This window comes from Castor canadensis, chromosome 6 (assembly GCF_047511655.1).
Source record: "Castor canadensis chromosome 6, mCasCan1.hap1v2, whole genome shotgun sequence".
NCBI lineage: Eukaryota > Metazoa > Chordata > Mammalia > Rodentia > Castoridae > Castor > Castor canadensis.
This window is the reverse complement of record NC_133391.1, coordinates 9,766,224-9,790,953: the sequence shown is the minus strand read 5'-3', so window position 1 is coordinate 9,790,953 and position 24,730 is coordinate 9,766,224. Positions and strand designations below refer to the sequence as shown.

The 24,730-nt window shown below is 39.7% G+C and overlaps 2 pseudogenes; both read left to right on the top strand.

Moving 5' to 3' along the window:
- Nucleotides 1-1,149: 1,149 nt before the first annotated feature.
- LOC109674589 (vomeronasal type-2 receptor 116-like) lies at nt 1,150-9,872 on the top strand (annotated as a pseudogene).
- Nucleotides 9,873-12,499: 2,627 nt separating this feature from the next.
- The window catches only part of LOC141424264 (vomeronasal type-2 receptor 116-like), a 34,092-nt pseudogene continuing 21,861 nt past the window's right edge, over nt 12,500-24,730 (top strand).

The window sequence follows — 24,730 nt, the reverse complement described above, 5'->3', positions numbered from 1 at the left end:
GGTCAAATACCTTTAAATAGTAGCAAATTAACCTAAAAATTATACAAATATAGAAATAAACAAAAATGAGAGCCTGGATAGTCATAAGAAATATAGGGGTAAAATACAATAAATATACATACAAATGTATCAGAATGTCATAATTAAAACCCTTCTTTATATATATATATATATATATATATATTTATATATGAATATACATAAGTATATTTATATGTGTGGATACACAATACACAATAAATACAGTGTGTATTTGTATATATATATTTCCAAGTGAAAATTTCACTACGGTATTTCTTATATAATGTCAGTGTTGATACATTCTGTCATATTTGTTTCCCTAGGGAAATCCTTATTCTTCCTTCATTGCAACGGAGAGCTCTTTGTCTTACAGGTTTTTGTTTTTGCTGCTGTTCTTGTTGTTGTTGTTGTTCTTCTTCTTCTTCTTCACTATTGTGAAATTCAACTAGCACTGCTGCTTCTATGTTTGTGCTGAAAACCCATCTCAGGGCAGCAGTGTTAAACTTACTTTTATTTGTTACTATTCTTTTGAAGGCTTGAGAATCTTCTCTTTATCTTTCACCTGTGAGAGCTTCTTTATACTGTGGCTTCAGGCAGACTTGGTTTTGCTTACTTGTGAATGGTTAATTTTGATACCCTGTACCTTGATATTTGTGTCTTTCTCTATGTTGGGGAGTTTTAACATTATAATTTATTTGAAATAGCTTCCTACATTTTTGTCCTTCTCAACTGGTTTTTGAATTGCAATAGTGCAAATATTTGCTCTTCTATACTTTTTCAAAGAAGCAATAAGCCTTTGTCAACTTCGTCATTATTGTTCTCATTCAATTGGGTATTTTAAATAGCCTGTCTCTAAGAACATTCATCTTTCTTTTGTTGATCTACCTTGCTATTGTTCTTTTCTATCACATTTTTTGATTTTGCTGAATGTATTTATCAGCTTAAGAAATTCTGTTTAATATTTTTTTATTCTCTCTTTGTTTTTATTAAGTTTTTCAGTAGACTAATGAAATATTTCTCTTTGTTTTATTCCAGTTCATGTATTTGTTTCCTTAAAATGGCTTATTTAATTCTCTGACTTTTCTCCCCTAACAAATAGTTCCTGATTATACACTGTTGTCTCATCTGGAGAATGAGGTGAGGTCATAATTTCCTGAAAGGTTCATGATGCCTTTTGACATGGGATATCATTTGGGCTTTCAAGTATCACGTATTTATTTACTTCAGTCTGCCTTCCTTTTCTGGCTTCATTTGGGCCTGTGTTTCCAGAAATTCTAAGAGTTTGGTATTTTTTGTCTGAGCCTGTTGTCATTTATACTATTTCTCTGGAAAGGTTTGCAGGGAATGATTTGGTGATATATTATTATTGTATCATTAATGAACACAAAGAAAAATCCAGTTTGTCACACATAATCTGTTGCTGTATTGAAAATGAAAACCTCAACAATGGAGTGCATAGAGAAGTACTATAAACATATGAACCTCTCCCTGTGGATAGGGTAGGCCCAGATACCTCATCCACAGTTACTAGTCTAAGGTTGTAAACTGTGTGATGCTGTCTGTTTCTGAAACTAACCACTGTGGTTTGACCACTTCCAAGTTTAGCTGTCATTCCTATGGCCACCAAAGCGATCAGGCTGTGTCACATAAAAATCCTTTACTCACCAAGACTAACACATCCTGAATTAAAACAAGGCCCACTCTTCTCTTCACTTCCTATTCATGAAGTTGACTTAGACCCAAAAGTGCTGCCACCAGCCACAGATGATGTGAAATGGAGTAGTAAATGTGCAAGATATGGGCACTACATTTCTTCCAGATGCAGTACAGTTATTCTAGAAGCTCTACACTGCAGGGCTGTGTGATTTATATCAGCCCAGTGTTTGAAATCAACACACTAAGAATGAGTTCAAGAATCAAAATTATAATCTTACTATCTGGACTTACCCACTATAAACATTGTCTCATGCCGCATTATGAAGACTGAGTTTGGAGTATTGGTTGTAAAGAAGACCACTGGCCACCTGGGCTGAAGTTTATGGATATGTTCAAATCTCAAGTTCACAAGGATCTCAGATAGTGGTTAGGCAAGCAAAAACAAAATTTGTATTCCCAGGGAGTAGGTGAATGTTAAGAAGTTGTGATTTCTTATAATCATATAACAGACTGGGTCAATTTAGCAACACATACACACTTTCACACATGTGGCACAGGAAAAACAAAGCATAAAGCACCACAAATTTGCATTGAGATAACAAAGCATCTCCCCTTCCTTCTTCCTCACTCTCCCTTCCCTCTCCCTCTCCATCTTCCCTCTTCCTGTCCCTCTACAGCCCTTTCACTCTTGCTTTCCCCTTCCTCCTCTCCCTACACTTCTCTGTCTCAACCCACTTTCTTTCTCTCCCCCTCTCCCTCTCCCTTCCTTTCCTTGTTCATACAAGGACTTGAATCTCATTTATGGAAGATTGTTTTTTATCACCTCACCTAAACTTATATAAGAGCCTATATTCTTAATGAATACAAATTGACACAGATTATGTGACATCTTATTTTAGAGACACATGTATTGAATGCAGAGAAGTCATTGCTTTTGATTTGAACATCTCACATATTTATTGTTCCTAATGGAGAATACAATGGTCTCTATTTAGGCTTTCCTTAAGGAACTACCAGTTTGTACTTGCCATGGATTTTGCCATTGAGGAGATCAACAAGAACCCCCTTCTTCTACAGAACATGTCTCTGGGATTTGATATTTATAATGTCCTACACACTGAATGGAATACCTTAGGGCCACCCTTCATTTGGCTTTTTCTGTCTGACAAAGTTATTCCTAATTACAACTGTAGAAGAGAGAGCAAATCTGTAGCAGCACTTACAGGACCTTCATGGGTAATATCTGCCAATACTGGGACACTGCTGCAGCTCTACAAAATTCCTCAGGTAAGGGTGTGGGTGGGATGGGAATAGATGAAACCATGGCTTCTTTGGTGCAATTGACAGGTGTCAGGAAGAACAAAAGGAGGAGACTCTTTTGATGAAGTTCTCCATTCTTAATGTCAAAGAGTTTGTGGAAGACCCATGTTCCCTTTGGAACACAGAAGAGGGAGAAATTGAAGCAGACACTGGGCTTTCTTAGATTTCTGAGACTGACGTATGGTTTTCCAGAGAGTTCTCATAAAGTGTAATGAGCAAGCCTTACTTACTACCTCTTTTCCTCAGACTTAGTATGTACCAGACCTCAGCTTTTACTTCTTGACTGTCCTCTTTTTCATGTAGCTTCGATTTCCTTCTCCCTTTAGCTTACCTTTGGGTCTTTTGATCCTATCCTGAGTGACCATGACAAGTTCACATCTCTCTATCAGATGGCTCCCAAAGAAACATCTCTGGTCCTTGGCATGATCTCCTTGATGCTTCATTTCAGATGGACCTGGGTGGGGCTCTTCATTTCAGAAGACCACAGAGGTTTTCAGATGCTCTCAGACCTGAGAGAAGAGATGGACAAGCACAGAATCTGTGTAGCCTTTGTGGAAATGATCCCAGTCTCTACAGTGTCCTTTTTCCCAAAAACCTGGTCAAAACATCATCAGATTATAAAATCATCAGCAAATGTTATTATCCTTTATGGTGACAGTGATTTCCTGGAAGTTTTAATGAATACTTTGAGGGAGATTTTAATGACAGGCAAAGTCTGGGTCATGAATTCTCAATGGGATTTTTTAAGAAGTCATAGACATCTCATTTTAGACTCATTCCATGGACAACTCATTTTTTCACACCACCATGGAGACATTTCTGGTTTCAGAAATTTCATCCAATCAGCTAACCCTTCCAAATATCCAGAAGACTTTTACCTGGTTAGTCTATTTTTAGTGTTTTTAAATTGCTCGTTTTCTGAGTCTCAGTGTGGAACTTATAAGAAATGTCCACACAATGCCTCCTTGGACTGGTTGCCTGGGAATCATTTTGAAACAGCCATGAGTGAAGAGAGTTACAATATTTACAATGCTGTGTATGCTGTGGCCCACACCCTTCATGAGATGCTACTTCATCAAATCCAAATGCAAACAGTGGGAAATGGAAAGTGGATGGTGTTTTCCCCTTCTCAGGTAAAGACTTTTTCATTGGAAGGTACATGACATCAGGAACATCTCTTTGTGAACCGATTTCACAGATAAGCTAAGTAGTTTGTGATACATTTCAGAAAGCACAATAGAAAGTATACATTTTTCACTTCCTAGGAGATAACTAGACCTGGGCAGATGTGTACTTGAATACCAGGGTGCCATGTGTCAAAAAGAAATGTGTTTTAGTTCCACATCAATGTTTCTGTTTTAAATGGCTTCAACAACCCGCACGGAAAATGTTTTCAATAGGATAAAGCCAGCATTTCACAAACAGTTTCTTAAATAACAAGAAAGAGAATGAGGTCTTCAAGTATCTAAGACCTGCTGGAGGCTGTAGTGGGTATTTTATATCGATGATTTGATTTAATTCCAGTTTAGGTGTTATTGAACCCATTTGATAGTTGAATCTCTAGATTCATTCATAAAATACATACAACTAGGTTTTTCCAGGAAGTTAAAAATGATCAAATTCCCCAGATTCACTCATTATAGTTAAGTGTGACATTGGTGTTTTGTGTTGAAACTGTAATTTTGATCCTCTGATGTGTGTCCAGCATTTGATATCATGATATTTTAGTTCTCTAGCTTTTTCTTTGTACTACATCATTGCTGTAAAGCATTACAAAGACAATCAGGAGCTTTGCTCAGTTCAGTTTTTCTGTCTCAACCATGGAATCCACTTCACATTAGGATGATGCATTTCTTTTAGCTGCACCTCTTTATGAAGAGCATTCAGTTTAACAACCCTGCAGGAGACCAAGTGATTTTGGATGAGAAAAGGAAATTGGAGGCAGAGTATGACATTCTCAACTTTTGGAATTTTCCAGAAGGTCTTAGACATAAGGTGAAAGTAGGAAAGTTTTCCCCATATGGTCTACATGGTCAACAATTATCTCTACATGAGGATCTGATAGAGTGGAACTCGCAAACTTTAGAGGTGGGTTGGATCAAATCATAAAGTTTTGAATTTCACACATCAGTAAGCAATACTCGTTCAGATTTAATATTCCTTGCTGGGTATTGAGTGGGGGAGAGGAAGGGGGCGGAGTGGGTGGTAAGGGAGGGGGTGGGGTCAGGGGGGAGAAATGAACCAAGCCTTGTATGCACATATGAATAATAAAAGAAAAATGAAAAAAAAAAGATTTAATATTCCTGATGTTGATTCATGATCCAGCAATGTTCATTTAATAACTTCCATTTTAGAGATTTTTCTTATTAATTCAATCATGGGTGAGAAAGGAACATATTTGTTTACCAACATGTTTCTGTGTTCATATTTTGCAATCCTAAAATACACACAATATCTGTTTTACTTGGCTGTCACTCACCGTGACAAAATGAATGAGAAAATCAACTTCTAGGGATAAAGCGTTTATTCAGCTAACAGTTGTGAAAGTCTCCATCTTGAACTTGGCCTGGTCCTTTAAGGTCTATGGCAAAGCAGAGCATTATGGTTGTAGCAGGTAGCATAGCTTGTACGCACCTCATGGCAACAGAGGAACGAAGAGAGAGAGAGGATTGGCCCTGGGGTACCAATATCACCTTTAACTGTATACTTGTAATGACCAAATTTCCTCCCACTAGAATCAATGCTTAAAGGATTGATACTTTCTAAAAAAGCAGCAGTCCTGGCTACCAAGACTTTTACACATAAGCCATTGTGTCATATCATGGCCAGAATCTAATAATGTACAAGGAATTTGTAGGATTTTTGTAGAGAAAATTACTATTTCTTACTGATCCAATTCAATAAAACACTGTAATTACTGAAATACTATGGAAATGTCTGAGCAACCACCAATACCTATCTGATTTTCCTCAGAATCCTCACTCTGTTTGCAGTGAGAGTTGTGGTCCTGGATTCAGGAATTCCCCTCAGCAGGGAAAGGCTCCCTGTTGCTTTGATTGCATCCCTTGCCCTGACAATGAGATTTCTAATGGGACAGGTAAGTCTGTGACTTATGAAGAAACTCCCACCCGTCCTAAATAGTTTCCCATATTCTTGAAGAGGGAAAAGCCCTACAAGTGGAATGCATAGGCAAGATCTTCCTACATCCATTGGCAAGTGAAATGACACAAAGGATCACATTGACCTTTGAAACAGTACAGCCCATATACCATGATTTTCATATTTGATTCATTGCTATATCAATTGTATGCATTACCTTCTCAAGAAAACACCTTCCACCACTTCTCTCTATGCAATTTTCATCTCTGTCATGGAATTTGGGAGAAATATTGTGGAAAAATACCTTCCTATTTGTACCTCACAGTGAATACATGGTTCTTGCACATGTCTATTTTCTGAGTGCTTGTCAAAATGCTTGACAAAGACCAAGTGTTCAGAAAATTTTTGTTTGGTTTAAGGGGTAGGATTATGTATATTGTAAGAAACTTTTTAAAACTTCAGTTAGCAGACCTGGGTGCTGGTGGATTACACCTATAATCCTAGCTTCTTGAGAGCTGAGATCAGAGGATTACAGTTCAAGACCAGCCCAAGCAAACAGTGTGTGAGATCCTATAGCAAAAACAACCAGATGAAAATGGATTGGAGCTGTGACCACGTGGTGGAGTGCTTGCTTTATAAGTACAAAACCCTCAGTTTCAACCCCAGCCCCTCCAAAGAAAACAAACCAACACTCCATATGTAAAAAGACATGCAACTAATAATGACATGAACACAAACCAACGCAATAAGTCTACAATGAATACACAGAGACCTACTGGAAAAGTGTCATAAATTTGTACAGAGATACATGAACACTAATATTATGTTAGATGAGTGGGGGAAATGTCAACTAGATTTTTATGCTATGAATTCTTGTAATAATCACAAAACCTGAAAATGTTACCATCTGGCAGAAACCCACAGAAAGTTGGATGGAATGATGTAGAATAGAGATACAAATAGATATTGAACCTTTCAGGATGCCACAGTTAGCATATTACATTTACAATGTCCAGATTTATGTTAAATAATACATGCTAGAAACACTTCTACATCACAGTTTTTCATTTCCTTTATGATTCATATACCTTATTTAAGCAGCATAGTTGCATGATTTCAATTTCACTTTTAAATATATTGAGATTGACAACACAGTGCAGATGCAATTAATTTTCATTTTTAATTCTTTATGACCACAGGGTTTAATGTAGGTTCACTCTGTTCAGACAAAGAACTCTCTATAAACAATGTCACTATCTTCAAGTTTACATATTAACAAATACTTGTTTACACATATCACAGTTTAAAGAACACTTTAAATAAAGATTATAAATGATGAAAATATTATGAATGGACTTGAGTGGTTGGAATAAATACTCAGGCATAAAATCAGGAATGCCAGACATTGTTTATAACAAGTACCTATCATAATACAGAAAAGGAAAAGCAACCTAAAGACAAAGAAACAAGAGAATCAATACAAGAAGAAAATATATTTAGTAAATTAACACAACAAAGGAAAATCAAAGTTAAGGGGTATTCTAGTATAAATAAATATGATAAAAAATCTTAATAAGACTGCTCACCAAGAAAGAAAAACTTTGTAACAGGACATCATTTGTGAAATTCTGCAGCCCAAGACAATACTTTCAGTAACAGAAATGGACACATAGTTTACGAATTGACTTATTGATTGATTAATTGATTGATTAATGACTCCAGGCTCTAAACTCGAAAACTTGGTCTTGCTAGGCAAGTGCTCTATCACTTGAACTATAGTCCTAGTCTTTTTTTGCTTCAGTTAATTTGTAGACAGATACATGCTTTTTGCCTTGCAGTGTGATCAGCCTAAATTGGGAACACAGGTGCCAACATTACTCCAAGATTATTTGTTGACATGGGATCTGAGTTTTTCCCCAGGCTGGTCTTGAAATGCAATCCCCCCTGTCTTTACCTCCTGAGTAGCTTGAATTTCAGCCTTGGTCCCGTGCAACAAGCATAAAGATATTTTTAGAAACAGAACATACAACCTGAATATGTTCATACAGTAGTGTTTTCCACAAAATTGAGGTAAATTGTGAAATTAATCATTGAATTTCCTTTGATGCAATATGCATCTAGTATATACGAATGTATTATATTCTACATAGTAGTTGTAAGTCTTAAGTGAATTTTTTAAACAATGACATTTACTATATCTTAATGTATATGCTCCCTAGGCCTAAAAATCATACTTGCTTTGAAAAACTCTTGACATTAACAAAACATGTGTAGAATAATGGCAAATAGACTGGAATTAGTGCAGGTCTAAATAGGATTATGAAAGGACAAACTCATACTAGAAAGACATTAGTACCCTACAAATAAATGTATTGATTCAGTGCAAGTGTACTCTAACCTAGAATATGCATATGGTGAAAATTACACTGAGTTGCAGGATGTTGAGACTTCTTCACCCAGTTAAAAAGTGTTATTGATCGCCTCTATTTTCTGGAAATTATTAATTATCTATCTCATAATAAAAGGGAACATAATTCTAAACAAACTTAGGGTGGTTGTGAATAAAACATGATATAATTTATAGAGTTTTTATTTGGTGAGCTAGGAATAACTTTAGTGTTTTTTGAGAGTTAGAAAATTGTGCCATTAATATGCTGAATAAGTCAAGGAAGTTAAAGGGACAGGTTTGTGCTATCATAACAAAAATGGGAAGTGTTCAGTTGGAATTATTTGCTGTGTAGAATTCATTTTTATCTAAAGCAACAAAAGAGGAAAAGTTTACCATTGTGCTGGAGGGGAGGCATGAAAACTGAACCTTGACTAATGGTAACCTGCACTCATCACCAGACATGGATCAGTGTGTGAAGTGTCCAGATCATCAATATGCCAACCGAGACAAAAACCACTGCCTCCAAAAATCTGTGACCTTTCTGGGTTATGAAGATCCCTTGGGTTTGGCTCTGGCCTGCATGGCTCTGATCTTCTCTGTACTCACAGCTGCTGTTCTCGGGGTCTTCATGAAACACCATGACACTCCCATTGTCAAGGCCAATAACAGGGCTCTCACCTACATCCTGCTCATCTCCCTCACCTTCTGTTTTCTCTGTTCCTTGCTCTTCATTGGCCGTCCTGGCATGGCCACCTGCATCCTCCAGCAGACCACATTTGGAATTGTGTTCACAGTGGTTACTTCCACTGTCGTGGCCAAAACTCTCACTGTGATTCTGTCTTTTAATATCACGTCTCCAGGGAAAAGGATGAGGTGATTGTTGGTATCAAGGACACCTAACTACCTTATTCCCATCTGCACACTGATCCAACTGACTGCCTGTGGAATCTCGCTTGGAACCTCTCCACCCTTCATTGACACAGACACAAACTCAGAACACAGCCACATCATCATCGCGTGTAACAAGGGATCAGCTGTGGCATTTTACTGCATCCTGGGATACCTAATTTTCCTGGCCTTGGGGAGCTTCAGAGTGGCTTTCCTAGCAAGGAACCTTCCTGACACATTCAATGAAGCCAAGTTCCTGACGTTCAGCATGCTGGTGTTCTGTAGTGTCTGGGTCACCTTCCTCCCTGTCTACCACAGCACCAAGGGAAGGGTCATGGTGGCCGTGGAGGTCTTCTCCATCTTGGCCTCCAGTGCAGGGATCTTAGGCTTTTTCTTTGGTCCCAAGTGCTACATTATTTTGCTAAGGCCAGAGAGAAACACTCTATATGGCTTCAGGAATAAAACCCATGCTATGTACAATGAGGCTTCTGAAAGTTAAATTCATGTGTATATTAAACAAAAATCAAAAATAAAACTATACCATTCTAGCCATTAGATATGAGATTAAAACTTGTGGTTTACTTCAGTCTACTGAAAACTCATGCTGCTTCTTCTATCAGGATTAGAATTTCTATACGTTGCATTTCTCATTTTCAACATTTGATTGCATTGTGATGTTGTTATTCACTTTGTGTCATTGATTGTGCAATTAACCCTGCAAATACTACTGGCTTATACTTCTAATCTCCACAATGATGTTTTCCGCCTTTTGGTACTTATAGTTACTTTCCTCCATTTTCAGATTATATGAAATTCAGTGTTGCACTGTTTTAGATTCCTTTGATATATTTCATTGATTTTTTTGGCAATAGTGGAAAATTCCAGGAAATTCCTCTACCATGTGAGCAAAACCACCATCCCTTTTTGCATTTCTTATTTTTGAGATAGAGTATTTCTTTTTGCTTGGTCCGGCCTGGTCCTCCCCCCTCCCATTTATTGTGTCTCTGTATAGTGAGGAAACAAGTATCTTCTGCCTCTAAAGGAAAATGCTTCAGGTTCCAATGAAAGTGGAAAGCTCAGCATTCTTCTTTAATGAAATAGTGCCTCATTCAATAAATTGATGTTAGCTTGATTTAGCATATTAGCTCTAATTTAGCAATGCTGAATTAGGTCTGTGAAGTAAGCATTGAGGCATATACTGAGCAAACAGAAATATGATCTTCTACAGGGGAAATACAGTAAAGACCCCCTGGTTTAGAAGATTAGCTCAACTGGAAATTGCTCACTGAGAACCCCGAGTTCCTATATTCTTCTAGGGATACTGGAGCAGTGGCCATGATTCTTCTTTATTAGGGTTTTCTATTTTCCCATGGGTGGTGTTTGTCATGCTTCTGCAGCTAAGCTTTCTTTCCCAGTGTGGAGTTGGGGGCTGGACCCAGTGTCTTGAGCACTGCAGTTGTATATGATTCCTGAGCTACAACCCCCAGTACAGTGATGACAAAACACACCCCAATACATTCATGTCTAGTCTCCCTAAATTTGTGAATACTTCAACTGAAAGTACACAGTAGACTAGTTTCCTCCAGCTAAAAACGTGGCTTCAGGTGTCAAAGCCAGTACTCTTGACCACAATTGTCACTTGGGGCATATGTCTATCACATTCTCCAGACATGGAGCCAAAAGAGTGTGCATTCAAACACACACACACACACACACACACACACACACACACACACACACACACTGAATGAATAGTTATGGAGGTAAAGAAGTTCCAAATGTATCTACCATCAACAAATTAGAAACCCAGGTGAGCACATGGTACAAAATCCAGTCCAAAAATTCACTCAAGAGCCAAAAGCAAGAGTCGACAAGTCTCTTCAAGGCAATAGCAGGATAAAGACAATGCTGTAACTTATACAGTCAGACAAGAACTAAATGTTACTTAGTGGTTTAGTTCTACTCTAGCCTTAAACTGCTTAACAAAGCCCACTCCTATTAAAAGGGCCAAGTGCTTTTCTCATTTAGTACTTTGAAATATTCACATCACTCAGAAACAGCCACACTTTGAATAGTGCTTGATCAACTATCTGAGTACTCAGTGGCCCATGCGCATGTCACATAAAATTAACCATCCATCATGAAGCACTTTGTTGTGTTTGTCTATGAATAAAAACTCTTGCCAACCTCAGATTGCTGAAGAACTGGAGGCAGGTGCTGTGATCATCTTTCACCAATGAGGACAAGGTTCACTGTCACTGGCTCATTTCATGAAGTCATCAACTAGAGGGAGACATGTGCTCTTATTTCTCTTTTAGAACACACTGGCCCATTCATTAGATTCACTAACCCCTGCCTGAAAAAGTGTTTAATTTGCTCTCTAAACTGCACCAGTTTTAGTTAATTAATTGCAAAATGAATGTTGTAGATGTCATAAGACTTTATCAACAACATTAGATAAATAAATCCCGCTGGAGTAACATTAATTGAAAATGTCATGAAATTCTTTAATAATCCATAAAGAAGCTCTGAGAGAAAGGTGAATCAGAAACCTAAGGCATGCTTGGATTGTTGATGCAGGCTGGGCCAGTGAGGAGGGGTCACTGTTACAACCTACATCAGTCTAATGCCATTGTCCCTCCTCCCCCATATGCCACCTCAGTCACTGCCTGTCAGGGGTGGGAATTTGCTAGTCACCTCGCCAAGGTGCTGTCCCACACTTGTCACCACTTCACTGCAGTGTCTATTACTCTACATCTGGGCACAATAGGCACAGGATGTGGACATGAGTATACACAGGGACATTCACAGCTAAGCAGGGGAGACAGAGCTAGGAGAGTGCCTTTTGGGTCCAAGGCTCGGCTGGGGACACTGACAGTCCCTTCATAACACCTGGCTGGTGTACAGGGCTAGTCAGGTTGTACCATCTTCTCATGGATCTTTTGAACATGCCAAGGTAGGCTTGGAAGCATGGATATAGGTGAGAACCTCTCAATGCTGTCACAACTTATTCCCTCCATGCTGTTCCCACTATACTGTGCCCAACCATTCGAACACTTTTCCTTCTGACTAAACAGACTGCAGTGTCTGGTCACTGACTATGCTGGGACCTGCAGGAGTTGCTGAATGTGGGCCAAGAAGTTGTATTCAAGTCCAGAATCCAAGACTCCAGATGCTCTGCCTTCAGTGGACTCTATGGGATTCCCAGTATGTGGGCAGGGTGTGGAGAATCCTGCAGCAAGGTCCTGCCTGAGTCTACGTCTGCCCTTGTGCTTATCTGTGCAGGTGGGTGATGAAAGGGTCCTCTGAGTTAGACAGTTGGGTCACAGTCCTGTGTCTTGGGGACAAGAAAGACTATGGCTTGTTCAAGTCCAGGGCTTGGATAAGGGAACCAGAAGGGAAGTCATTGTGGAAGTGTTCTCACCCTGTCATATATACTCAACCTCACATGCATGAACACACATGTATGCACACAGACACATGTATTTTCACCATAGTGGGCTTACTCACTCAAATACACTCATACACACACACTTAGGACAAATATACTCAATACACACACTCGTGCATGTGCGCACTTGTGCATACACACACAACACTCATATGCACATGTACACACACTCTTGCATGTGCTCACCTGTGTAATTGAGACAGGAGCCAAGTGGTATGTGTGAAGATAGGTCGAATGTGTTGCTTCTCTGGGGCACAGCAGTGACGTATACACAAAAGCAAAACTGCACAAAGAGGTGGAGGTGTGCTGAGGGTGACAGGATAATGCAGGCAAAGATAACCAAGGAAGAAGTGAGAATGTGTTTGGGGAGTGCACAATGAGTAGGTCAAGATGGGGTGAAGGTGAGGCTCATTCCCACAGATAAGCCATGCTAATTACTCACATTAATCTCCTGGACAACTCCAGCAAGCCCAGGAATGGGAGCTCAGGATGTCTAAGGTAGTGAGAGTTCTCGCTAGCCCAGACAGAAACCTGTAGAGGACTATGGAAGTCCTTGTGGATTGGGGTGTCCCTCAGCACCCCTTTCATGAGGGTTTGTGTGGACATGAGTAGCTTCAAACAAAGGGGAGAAAAGCACAAGGGCCCAGCTCTGTGATATCCCATGCAGACTCCAGGGAAATTTGCTCATGTCCACAGTCTCATCTTGTAGAAGCAGCTTAAAAGTGTGGGTCTGCTGTCTACACAGCACACACATCCAGAAAGTCTGTTTCTACTCTGTGGCCTTGAGAAAGTTGCTGTCACTGTGCCTCTGTTTTCTCACCTCTAATATGTAAGTGATAATAATACCTATCTCACCATTAGGAGGCGGGTCCAATAGAATAATTTTACTATGAGCTTAGGCTACAGACTGGCTCCCATGGTGCTGTCAAAATGTTTCCTATGGTTATTCATCACTGGCCAGTAGCAGGAGAGGCTGTGAAGCTTAAATGCATGATGGATGAAGGCCACCTGCATTATGTCAGCACATAAAGGTGCTAACAAAGCTTCAATCCTATGCACCCCTCTCCTGAAGTAAGGCTTTAGCACAAAGGGAGTGTGGTCACCTCATCGTGGACACCGGAACCAAGGCTCACAACCCTTGCTTCTGAGAAAATCCATGGAAAACAACTGTCTAGGCTGTTGAGCTCTGGGTGTTTCAGTGAAGGGAAGGGGCTTTCTTGTGACACAGCAGGTTAATCTGTGACAGGAGGTATCACCTTACATTAACCATGGGCCCCAAGCCACATGGAAGTAATACAAATCCCTCTCCTCAAAGTGGAACCCGGCTGTCCCCACACACCCACCTTCCCCAGGTCAGCCAGCCATTGGGGTATTCTAAAGATGTAAATGGTTTTATGGAGTTGCCCAACATTCCCTCCATGTTACAAAAAGTAACTGCAGCCCCAAGATAAGGCCCAGTCCACATCACTCCATTTACACCTCACTCACCTGTGCTTGCTCCAGCTGTGCCCCTGCATCAGGTCCTTTGCACTGTCTATTAATTACTTATCTGAACTGATGAGAGAGAGAATAAATCCAGGACTTCCCAGTCAGGCTCAGGTTGCCCCCTCTCCACAGATGGTTCTTAGAGAAAGATCCAAGGCCGAGGGGAACATTAGGTGACCCATATATTGGTGGAACTGAAATTTCAAGTGTTCCATTCCTGCTTTAGTTTTTCCTTTATCTTCAGCTAATGCTTCTAATGCATCTAAATTTCTTTAATCCCTCACATTCTGTAATCAACATTATTCATTGATGGGGAGAAAACTTTAAACTGAGGTTCTTAGTTGATTTGTTGACTTTGTGTTCCCAGAATTTCAATTTGATTTCTGACAGGATGGGTATAACTATTGTATCTTTAAATTCAAGCCCTACATTGACTTCCTTATTTCCATTGGGTCTTTATTTGTGTTCTCTTGTCATCCACTCATGCATTCATTCTTTCCTTCTTTAACTTTTCTTTTTTAAAAAAAATCACTCATAACCATTTTTTAAAAAAATGTTTGTCTAAGATACCTTCTTCTTCATTATTGTTAGTGTTTCTTTGGAGATACTGAGTTTATGGTGAGTCATGTGGCCTTATTTTTTTCATACTACTTGGGTTTCTGCATTAAGATTTGTACATATAAGCCAAGCTATTTCTGGGAAAATTTTAACACCTGTGGTCTTCATTGAAATATTCTCAATGTTTACACAGGAGAACGTAGTGACAAGGTTGCGACTTGTTTTCTCCACATAGGTAGCCGTGAATTTGCCCATCTGATAAAAATATTGATCCTGACAGTACTCACATTGAGCTAAACCACTTAGAATGTCTGATAAAATGGTTATCTGACTTCTAGACTGCTTTCACTATAGAAGCTCTCTCTCTTTGGAGTCACTGTTAGCCAGAAGGAGCTTAACCACCTGTCAGTTGAGTAAGATTTTACTTGCTTCACAATGTCCCCAACTTGTTTCTAGGAATAGCTAGGGTTTAAGCTGATCAGTGTCCCAAAATACATTATAGACAGGGATAGTGCACAGAATTGCCTACATGCAGAGATTACCTTAGGAACCAAGAAATCTACTTGCTGGTTTCAGTGCTTCCATCCATGTCCAGGAATTCACCTTCTTCTTGGGGTGAGGATATGTACATCATGTGATTTGGAAAAGTGCAAGGCTTTCAGCAGCAGCGACCAACAAACTGGATGGTGTGGATTTTCATAGAAAGCATATATATTTCATGCCCTGCTCAGAAATTCACTTCATTTGGAAGACCAGGAAGTCATGTGGTTAGGGAAACTTGGGCTTGATGCATTCAGGACCACACGGAATCAACACACTGATCCAGGATGCCCATCCTAAAGGACAACATTAACACAGACATAGCAGAGTCAGTGATTTGTCTCCATATGACCATCATGTTATGGAACTCTCACCCTTCCACAGGTGGTAGAATGTTTGACGATCACACTTTCTGTTCACACAACTCTCTGCAGCTTCAACTTCAGTAAGGGTTCACACCAGACCCTCTCACTCTGCATGCTCCACTCTCATGACCATCTCCCAGTCAAACCTGATGGCATGGATGTTCCAGTGTATTTCCTACTAGTTTGTGGAGTTGCTTCAAAGTTTCCTGACATATTATGGTCTTTGATCCACTGGAGTTGTTTTTGGTACAGGTTGAGAGACAGGGATCTAGTTTCAGCCTTCTATATGTGAAATCCAGACTTACTTGCAGCATTTGTTGAAGAGGGTGTCTTCACCCCATTTTGTGTTTTGGGCTATGTCGATTCAAGTGCACTGGCCTTGCTGCTCAACAGGTGGCCTCAACTTGCTACACATTGCCAGGAGCCTGCCACAACACACAGAAGTGCCCCACAGGCTCCAGGCTTTGCTATTTGCAGGCACCAGGAGGCTTCTCTCCCCACAGAGCATGGAGAACCACACCCCCCCACAGTCCCTGATAGCAACAGAACCCTTATTCCCACAACAAAGATTGAAAATGCCAGATATCCTACTGAGGAGAGGTAAGCTAAAATCTTCTACTCTGCATGTGGTACGATAATCCCTGTTTCCCCAGGCACACAGAAACTGAGCACTTCACACTGCATCTCCCTGCAGGAGATTCCCATCTCTCCCTACCAAGAGCTAGAATCCCAGCTCCCCCACTGAGTGGCAATCTGCTACTCTGCTGGTGCTAGGAGGCCTGGCCCCCACAGTGCACTGAGACCTGGCATTCCCCACTGCACTGCAGGAGAGCCCCTCTGTCCCCATCCAAGAGCAGGAACTCGAACCCCTCAATGATGTGAGAAAAGACGTAATTTGCGACACAACAAAAACCCTGCAATGGGTTACAAATCCAGCATACCCTGCTCTGAGGAACACTACTGAAGCTCCAAGAGACAAAAACTCAAAACCATATTACAGGGGCACATGGGATTAAAATCCTAACCAAAACCAACTCCAGATGTGTACATCTCAATGCAGAATGAAATAGCAAGACAACCACTCTCCATAAAAAGGCCAGTTCCACCTGCATAGAAGAAGAGCTATCAAAAAAGAATTTCAAAAAAATAGCAAAACTGATTAATGACATCAAAGGAACAATACAAAAGTAAACATTTGACCTCAAAGAGAACATGAGAAACCAATTAAATGAACACCAAGAGACTCCAAAAAGCAGATGACTTTAATTTAGAAGATTATCCAGGATATGGAAGAGAAAACCAACAAAGATAAGGATACCCTTAAAATTAATCAATACTAAATAAAAAATTCAATAACCCAAACAAAAATCATAACTGGAAGCTTGGAAAACAGAGTGGAGAATGTTGTAAATAGAGTATCAAGAACAGAAGACAAAATAGAGAATTTAGATCAAACAGTAAAAGATCATGAAAGAATGCTATGAACATATGAATGGGAGATGCAAGATATCTGTGACACCATGAAAAGGCAAAACCTACAAATCATGGGTATTGAAGAAGGAGAAGAGGATAAAAACTGAAGGCCTTGACAATGTATTCAATAGATTAATAGTTACAAACTTCCCTAACCTTGAGAAAGAGCAAGTCCCCCAAGTGCAGGATGTTTATAGAGTATCAACCCATCATGACCAAAAAAGAAAGACATGCAGACTGATTATAATCAAAACTGTTAGCACATAGAACAAAGAAAGAATTCTGAAAACTGCAAAAGAGAAAAGACAAGTCACATATGCAGGCAAACCCATTAGAATAACAGCAGATTTCTAAACTCAAACTCTAAATAGAAGAAGGTCATGAAAAGACTTAACTCAGATGTAGAAAGAAAGGAACTGTCAACCTAGACTAGTCTACCCGCATAACTATCCGTCCTCATTGAAGGACAAACTGAAACCTTTGTCAACAAGGAAAAACTAAATGAATTTGCAACTACCAAGCCAGCCCTACTGAAGATACTTAAAGGACTTTTACATATAGAAGTTGAAAATAGAGTGAGGCAAGTAGACTCAAGAAAGAATAAACACTTTTGAGTAAGCAGACCAACACACAAGGAATAGGTAAAACTAAACAACAAGTAAACAAAAATGACTGGAAACAACAGGCACTTCTCAATACTAACACTGAATGTAAATGGCATCAATGCCCCAATCAATAGACACAGAACAGCAAATTGGATGAAGAAACAACACCTAAGCTTACAAGAGACTCTATCTTAAAAAAAAATACTGGCTTAGAGTCAACGGGTGAAAGAAATTTTTCCAAGCAAATGGACCCCAGAAACAAGCAGATATGAGTAGCTCTACTCATATCTGAAAAAGTCAACTTCAATCTAAAATCAGTCAGGAGATACAATGAAGGTCACTTCATATTAATGAAAGTAACAATTCATCAAGTGGAAATATTATATACAACAAACACTGGGGCACCCATCTACATTAAAAAAACTCCAATGGCCTTCTGAGTACAGATAGACACTAACACAGTGATAGATACAACAACAAAAGAAACTCCAGAAAAATTTCTGAACAGCACACTACTGCAAAGCCAATTGTTGACTGAAGAAATAAGGGAAGAAATAAAAATTTCCTAGATTCCAATGAAAGTGAAAATGCTTTCATAATCTGTTGGACACAGAAAAGTTCATGCTACAGAGAAAGCTTATAGCTATACATGCTTACATTTATAAAACACAGAGCTTGCAAATAAACAACTTAATGATGCACCTTAAGCTCCTAGAAAAGTAAGAAAAGACAAACCCAAAACCAGCAGACGGAGAGGAATAATGAACATCAGGGGTGAGAATCTATGAGATGGAAACCAAACAAACTGTACAAGGAACTAATGAACCAAAATCGGTTCTTTAGAAAGATAAACAAGATCGACAAACCCGTAGCCAACAAGAAAATATGGGGGGTGGAAGACACCCAAATTAATAAAATCAGAAGTGGAAAAGGGGACATATCCATAATGCTAATGAAATCAGCAGAATCATTGCAAAGTACTTTGAAAACTTCTATTCAATAAACAGGAAAATCTAGATAAAATGGATAAGTTGCTAGATGCATGTAACCAATAAAAATTGAACCAAGAAGATATTAAACACCTAAATAGTCATATTACATGCAATGAAATTGAACAGTTATTGATTCTTTCTACAAAGAAGAGGCAAGTGCATGATGCAGGGAAGGTGAGAAAAAGACAAGGGACAGCTGTGTCTCCCCAGATGGCTCTGGCAGGAGGTGACATATCCAAGCTCATTGATCTCATGCATGGGAGATGTGATGCATGCCCAATAGGTATAGTAATCTATGCAGTGGTGGCTATGTCCCCTTAAACCACATTCATGGTGGGCTCACTCTACAATAAAAGCCACATGGTCAACTCCATGGATGGACACTGGGCAACACTCCTTCCTCAGAGCTAAGGGCAGGCAGGACTGGGCACAGGTACCAAGACTGGCTGAATTTTGCTGTGGATAAAAAGTGCAGCAAAGGCCTGCATAGGGGTCTAGGGCTGGTGTTAGGGACTTAATTCTGCTTCTGGGCTATGGGAACTCAGTGAGTTCCTCTAGGAAATTCCTCAACCCAAATGGCTCCCAGGACTCTATTCTCCTGTCTTTATAATGGAACCACTAATGTCAACTTGACAATGTAACATCCACTGGGCAGCTCCTACTGTGTGACCTTGAGCAGTTTACTCTACCTCTCTGCTGGTCTGTTTCCTCATCTCTAATATGTGAGTGATACTGGTATCTATCTCATCATTATTGGGAAGATTAAGTAAATGAATCCTATCATGATCTTAGACTAGATCCTGGATCCCAGAGGTGCTGTCAAAATGATTCTTGGTATTCATCACTAGACAGTGGCAGGAGAGGCTGTGAAGTGTAAATGCATGATGGATGACTGCCATCTGCACTGTGCAGCACATAGGAGGTGATCAGCAGAGCTCCACTCTCTCTGGTCCCTCTCCTGGATTCAAGCTTGGGCATGAAGTGGTTGTGGCCTCCTCATCCTGGGCACCAGAACTAAGAGTCATAACCTGTGTGTCTGAGAAGGATAATGAAGTCCTCTAGGCCTCTGAGCTCTGGGAGTTTCAGAGAAGGGGAAGGACTTTCTGGGTCACACAGCAGGTTAATCTGGAAGACCAGGTTGCACCCCACATTAACCTCGGTCCTCAGGCACATAGCATTATACAAATAACTCTCCTCAAGCCGAACCCTGGCTCCCACGTCCCACTTTCCACCCACAAAACATCCTGGGGCATTGTGATGATGCAAATTGCATCATGGAATTGCCATGACAACCAACTCCCTCCACATGACAAAATCATGCACTGGAGCTCCAGGTGATATCCACATCACCTCACTCACAGCTCACTCTCCTGTGATCGCTGGTATGTCCCTGCCTAAGGTCCTTTGCACATTCTCTTCCCTCTACCTGACTGTGAGAGGAAGAAGAAGGCAGGGCTTCCCAGCCAGGTGCAGTATGCTGCTTTTCCAAAGGTGATTCTCAGAGAAGGATGGAGGGCTGAGGGGGATATTTGGTGACCTGGACACTGTGTACTCAATTTTTAAATGTACCAGTCATTTCAGGAGCTCTTTGTTTCAGATTTCAATTTGATTTCCATCAGTATTTCTATATAATTACTTTAAATTTATCTTTTGTGCTCTGCATTGGCTTTTTCAGTATTGTTGGGTCTTTATTTGTGTTGTCTAGTTATTTATTTTTGCATTCATGCCCTCTTTCACTTCATCAATCATTCTTATAATCATTTGATGAATCCCTTGTCTGTGATTTCTTCCTCTTCGCTCTTCTTTGTGCATGTGAAGGGAGGATAAAGATGGAAGTTCAGAAGGTGAATATGGTTGATGTACTGTCCATACAAAATGAGTATAGAATTTTTAAGCTTGCTGAAGCCACCATACAATGGTGACTAGAGAAAAAATCAGAAAAACAAAGGACATGAAACAATTCAGTTTATAATACATACATACGTGGAGAATCACAAGGAAAGTCCCTTTGCAAACATAAATTTCATTTTATCTCATTTACAAAATTGAAGGACAGCAGGGTGGAAAATGACCTTCTTGGGAGTTCGGTACTAGTCGGTGGGGGAGGGTTTAGGGAAAGGCATGAGAGAGTGAATATAGTGCAACCAGTATGTACACATGTATGGAAATTGACAAATGAGACTTGTCAATCTATTTCTAGAATGTGGGGGACAGGGCTTGGAAAACACAATGATGGAGGATGTGAATTCAGGTATGATAAATCTGACATGTTGTGAGAACAATTGTAAATCCACAATGTACACCGAACCCAGAACAACAGAAAAATAAAAAATAAAATTAAAAACATTCTCTGTCTCAGATTTCCTCTTCTTACTATTGATAGTATTTGTTACTTTGTAGATATGGAGTTTAGGATGAGTCAAATGGTCTGTTTTTCTTTCTTTTTCATATTTCCTGAGTTTCTGCATTAGAATTTGCACCAGAAGCTAGCCCATTGTTGGGAAGTTTTCATCACCTGTAGTCTTCAGTTGAACTATTCTCAGCGTTCAGGCAGGAGAGTGTAGTGGCAAGATTGAGGCTCTATTTCATAACAGTGGTCTATGGCCTGGCTCGGTACCCAAGAGTTTTCCCACATGCTCAGAACACTGGGACTGACAGGAGTCAGAGTGAGCTAAGCCACCAAGAGTCTCTAGCAAAAGGGTCACTTGTCTGCTATGGACTGCTTTGAGTAGAGAAGTTTCCCCTGTTTGTGTATTTGGAGTCACTGTTAGCCACAGGGAGCTTTACAACCTGTCATGTGAGTAGGATCTTCCTTACTTCACAAGGTCCCCAGTTTGTGACCAGGGACAACATGTGGCTAAACTTATGAGTGCCCACCAAATGAGTTACAGAAGTTGACAGAACACTGAGTTGTCTACATGCAGAGGTGTGCCTGAGGAGCCAAACCAACATACTTGCTGGTTTCAGTGCTTCCATCCATGTGCAGGAGTTCACTTCCTTGTTAGGATAAGGAAGACATAGAAATCATGTGATTGGGAAAATTTTGGGGCTTTCAGCACACCTAGGAACAAACATGGGATTGAATTGATTTCCATAAAGACTCTATGTACTTTCATTCCCTGCCCAGAAATTCACTTCCATTTTGAGCCCATGGATATCATGTGATTTCAGGGATCTGGGTTTGGGTTTTCTGTTCCACCAGAAGCAACATGCAGATCCAGGATGCCCATTCTGAAAGACACAGTTAAGTCAGTCAAAGCAGACTCAGTGAATTGTTTCCCCCTGACCCTCACATGATGGAATTCACATGTTTCCAGAGGTGGAAGAATGTCTAACCACCATGCTTTTTGTTCACAAAGCTCTCTTCTACTTGCCCTTCTCTAATGGTTCACACACACCCTCTCACTCTCAATACCTAACATTCATGACCCTCTCCCACCCAAACATGATGTCAGGGATTCCCAAAACTCACGGAGCATTGATTCCGCCTTGTTTTCACACCCCCACAGTAGCTAAATCTCAATGGGTCCTCCCTCCAGATGGCATCTTTCCACAGCCCTCCAAGGAAAGGGAAGTGAAAAATGTATATCTTTGCCAAGGCTGGCCTTCACCCTGGACAGTCTTAGTCTCACCAAATGCTATGCAAGGGTTCAGACGTAAAGGAAGTGCAGGTATAATTTCCAAATCTACCTTGGGGTTCAGACGAGTAGCAATCTGGCTTCCCTTGTGAATGCATCTTCACCTTCCATCCACACCTAAGGTTGTGGTTGCATCGCATGGCTCTGCATTGCTTTTTTCTTCTCCTTTCTGTTTCTTTGTGGTTTCCATCTCCCCAGTTTCTTCTTTTCTGATGTCCAGTGTTTGTTATTTCTTTCTCTATTCAGATTAAAGCCTGCCCTTACTTATCTGAGTCTTGTCATTCAGGCAGTGAAAACAAAACATGGTTCTAGTCTACCATCTTGCCCCACACCTAACGTCTGATTGTTTTGGACAGTTTTTCTAGGAAGTTATGTGATTATATATGCAATTTTCCTTTTTTGAATTTGTGTATGTCTCTGTATTGACTCTCAAGGATTGTGCATATTTACAAGGTACAAAAAAGTGATACATGCATACAATGCTTAATGACCAAATCAGAGTAATCAGTATTTGCATCTTTTCATCATTTCTTTCTTCTTCATAATTGGGTCCTTTGGTCAGCCTTTTATTAGTTACCCACACAACCTCATCATTTTATGTTGAACTACAGTCATTGGGAATCACTGTTTAAGCATGCCCTGTTAAATTCATGTGCTCTTTTCTTCATTGAGTTGTTGATTCTTTGGAGGTGGTGTTTTTGGGGTCCCTGTATATTCTAGGTATTAGGCCTTTATCAGATGAAGTTGGTAAAGATTTTCTCCCATTCTGTGTCCTGTCTCCTTAGCCTAGTGGTGGTTTCTTTTGCTGTGCAGAAGCTCTTTCGTTTGATGCAGTCCCATTTGTTGGTTGTTTCTCTTAGATACTGAGTCTTTTCAATTCTACTTAGAGTGCCATTCCCTATATCTGTATGTTCCAGTGTATTTCCTACCACTTGCTGGAGTTCTTCAAAGTTTTAGTCCTTATATTAAGGTCTTGGATCCACTTTAAGTTGATTTTGGTACAGGTTGAACGATAGGGATGTAGTTTCAGTCTTTTATATGTGGATATCCAGTTTTTACAGCAACATTTGATGAAGAGGCTGTCTACTACCTAGAGTGTTTTGGTATCCATTGTCGAAGATCGGTAAGCTCTAGATGCATGGGTTTATCTCTGGATTATCTATTCTAGTCCATTGGTCTTCTGTGTGTTTTGTGAGAATACCATGCTCTTTTAATGTTAATGTTATGTGATGAGGTGTTTTGTGTTTCCATAAGTTTTTCAGGATTGATTTTTCTATTTCTTTGAAGAATGTCATTGAAATTTGTAGCTATTGCCTTGATGATGTAGATTGTTTTCAGTAGTATGTCATTCCAACAACTTTGATGCTAATCCATGAGCACGGAAGGTCTTTCCACCTTCTGATGTTGTCTTCAATTTTTCTCTCCAGTGGTTTACATTTTTCATTGAAAACTTTTTCTGTTTCTTTTGCTATATTTATTCCAAAGTACTTTATTGTTTTTGAGGCTTTTGTAAATGGGATGTTTGACCTGATTTTTTTCTTAATGTGTCCATTGTCGGTACATAGAAAGGCTACTGATATCTGTATGTTAATTTTGTATCCTCCTACCTTGTCAAAAGCGTTTATGATTTCTAACGGTTTTTGGTAGAATTTTGAGGGACTTTAGGGAGAGTATCATGCCATCGGCAAATAAGGATAGCTGGAATTAAACTTCCCTATTTGAATCCATTTTATATCTTGCTTTTGTCTTATTGTTCTGGCTAGGAATTCCAAATATATATTGAACAGGAGTGGAGAAAGTAGGCATCCTGTCTCATTCTTTACTTTAGCAGGAATGGTTTCAGTTTTTCTCCATTTAGTATAATGTCAGCTATAGGTTTGTCATATACAGCCCTTATAATGTTGAGAAACATTCCTTCCATTCCTAGTTTCTGCAGAGGTTTTGTCATGAAAAGGTCTTGAATTTTATGAAAGGACTTTTCTATATGTATTGATAGGGTCATGTGGAATTTGACTTGCTTCTGTTTATATGCTGTGTTACATCTGTAGATTTACATATGTTGAACAATTCTTGTATCCCTGGAATGAAAGCAATTTTGTCATGGTCTGTGATCTTTGTGATGTGTTGCTGAATTCTCTCCACCAGTGTTTTGCTGAGAATCTTTGCATCTGTATTCATTAAAGATATTGGTGTGTAATTCCATTTTTTGTCATATGTTTACTGGGTACCTGAATGAGTGTGATACTGGCT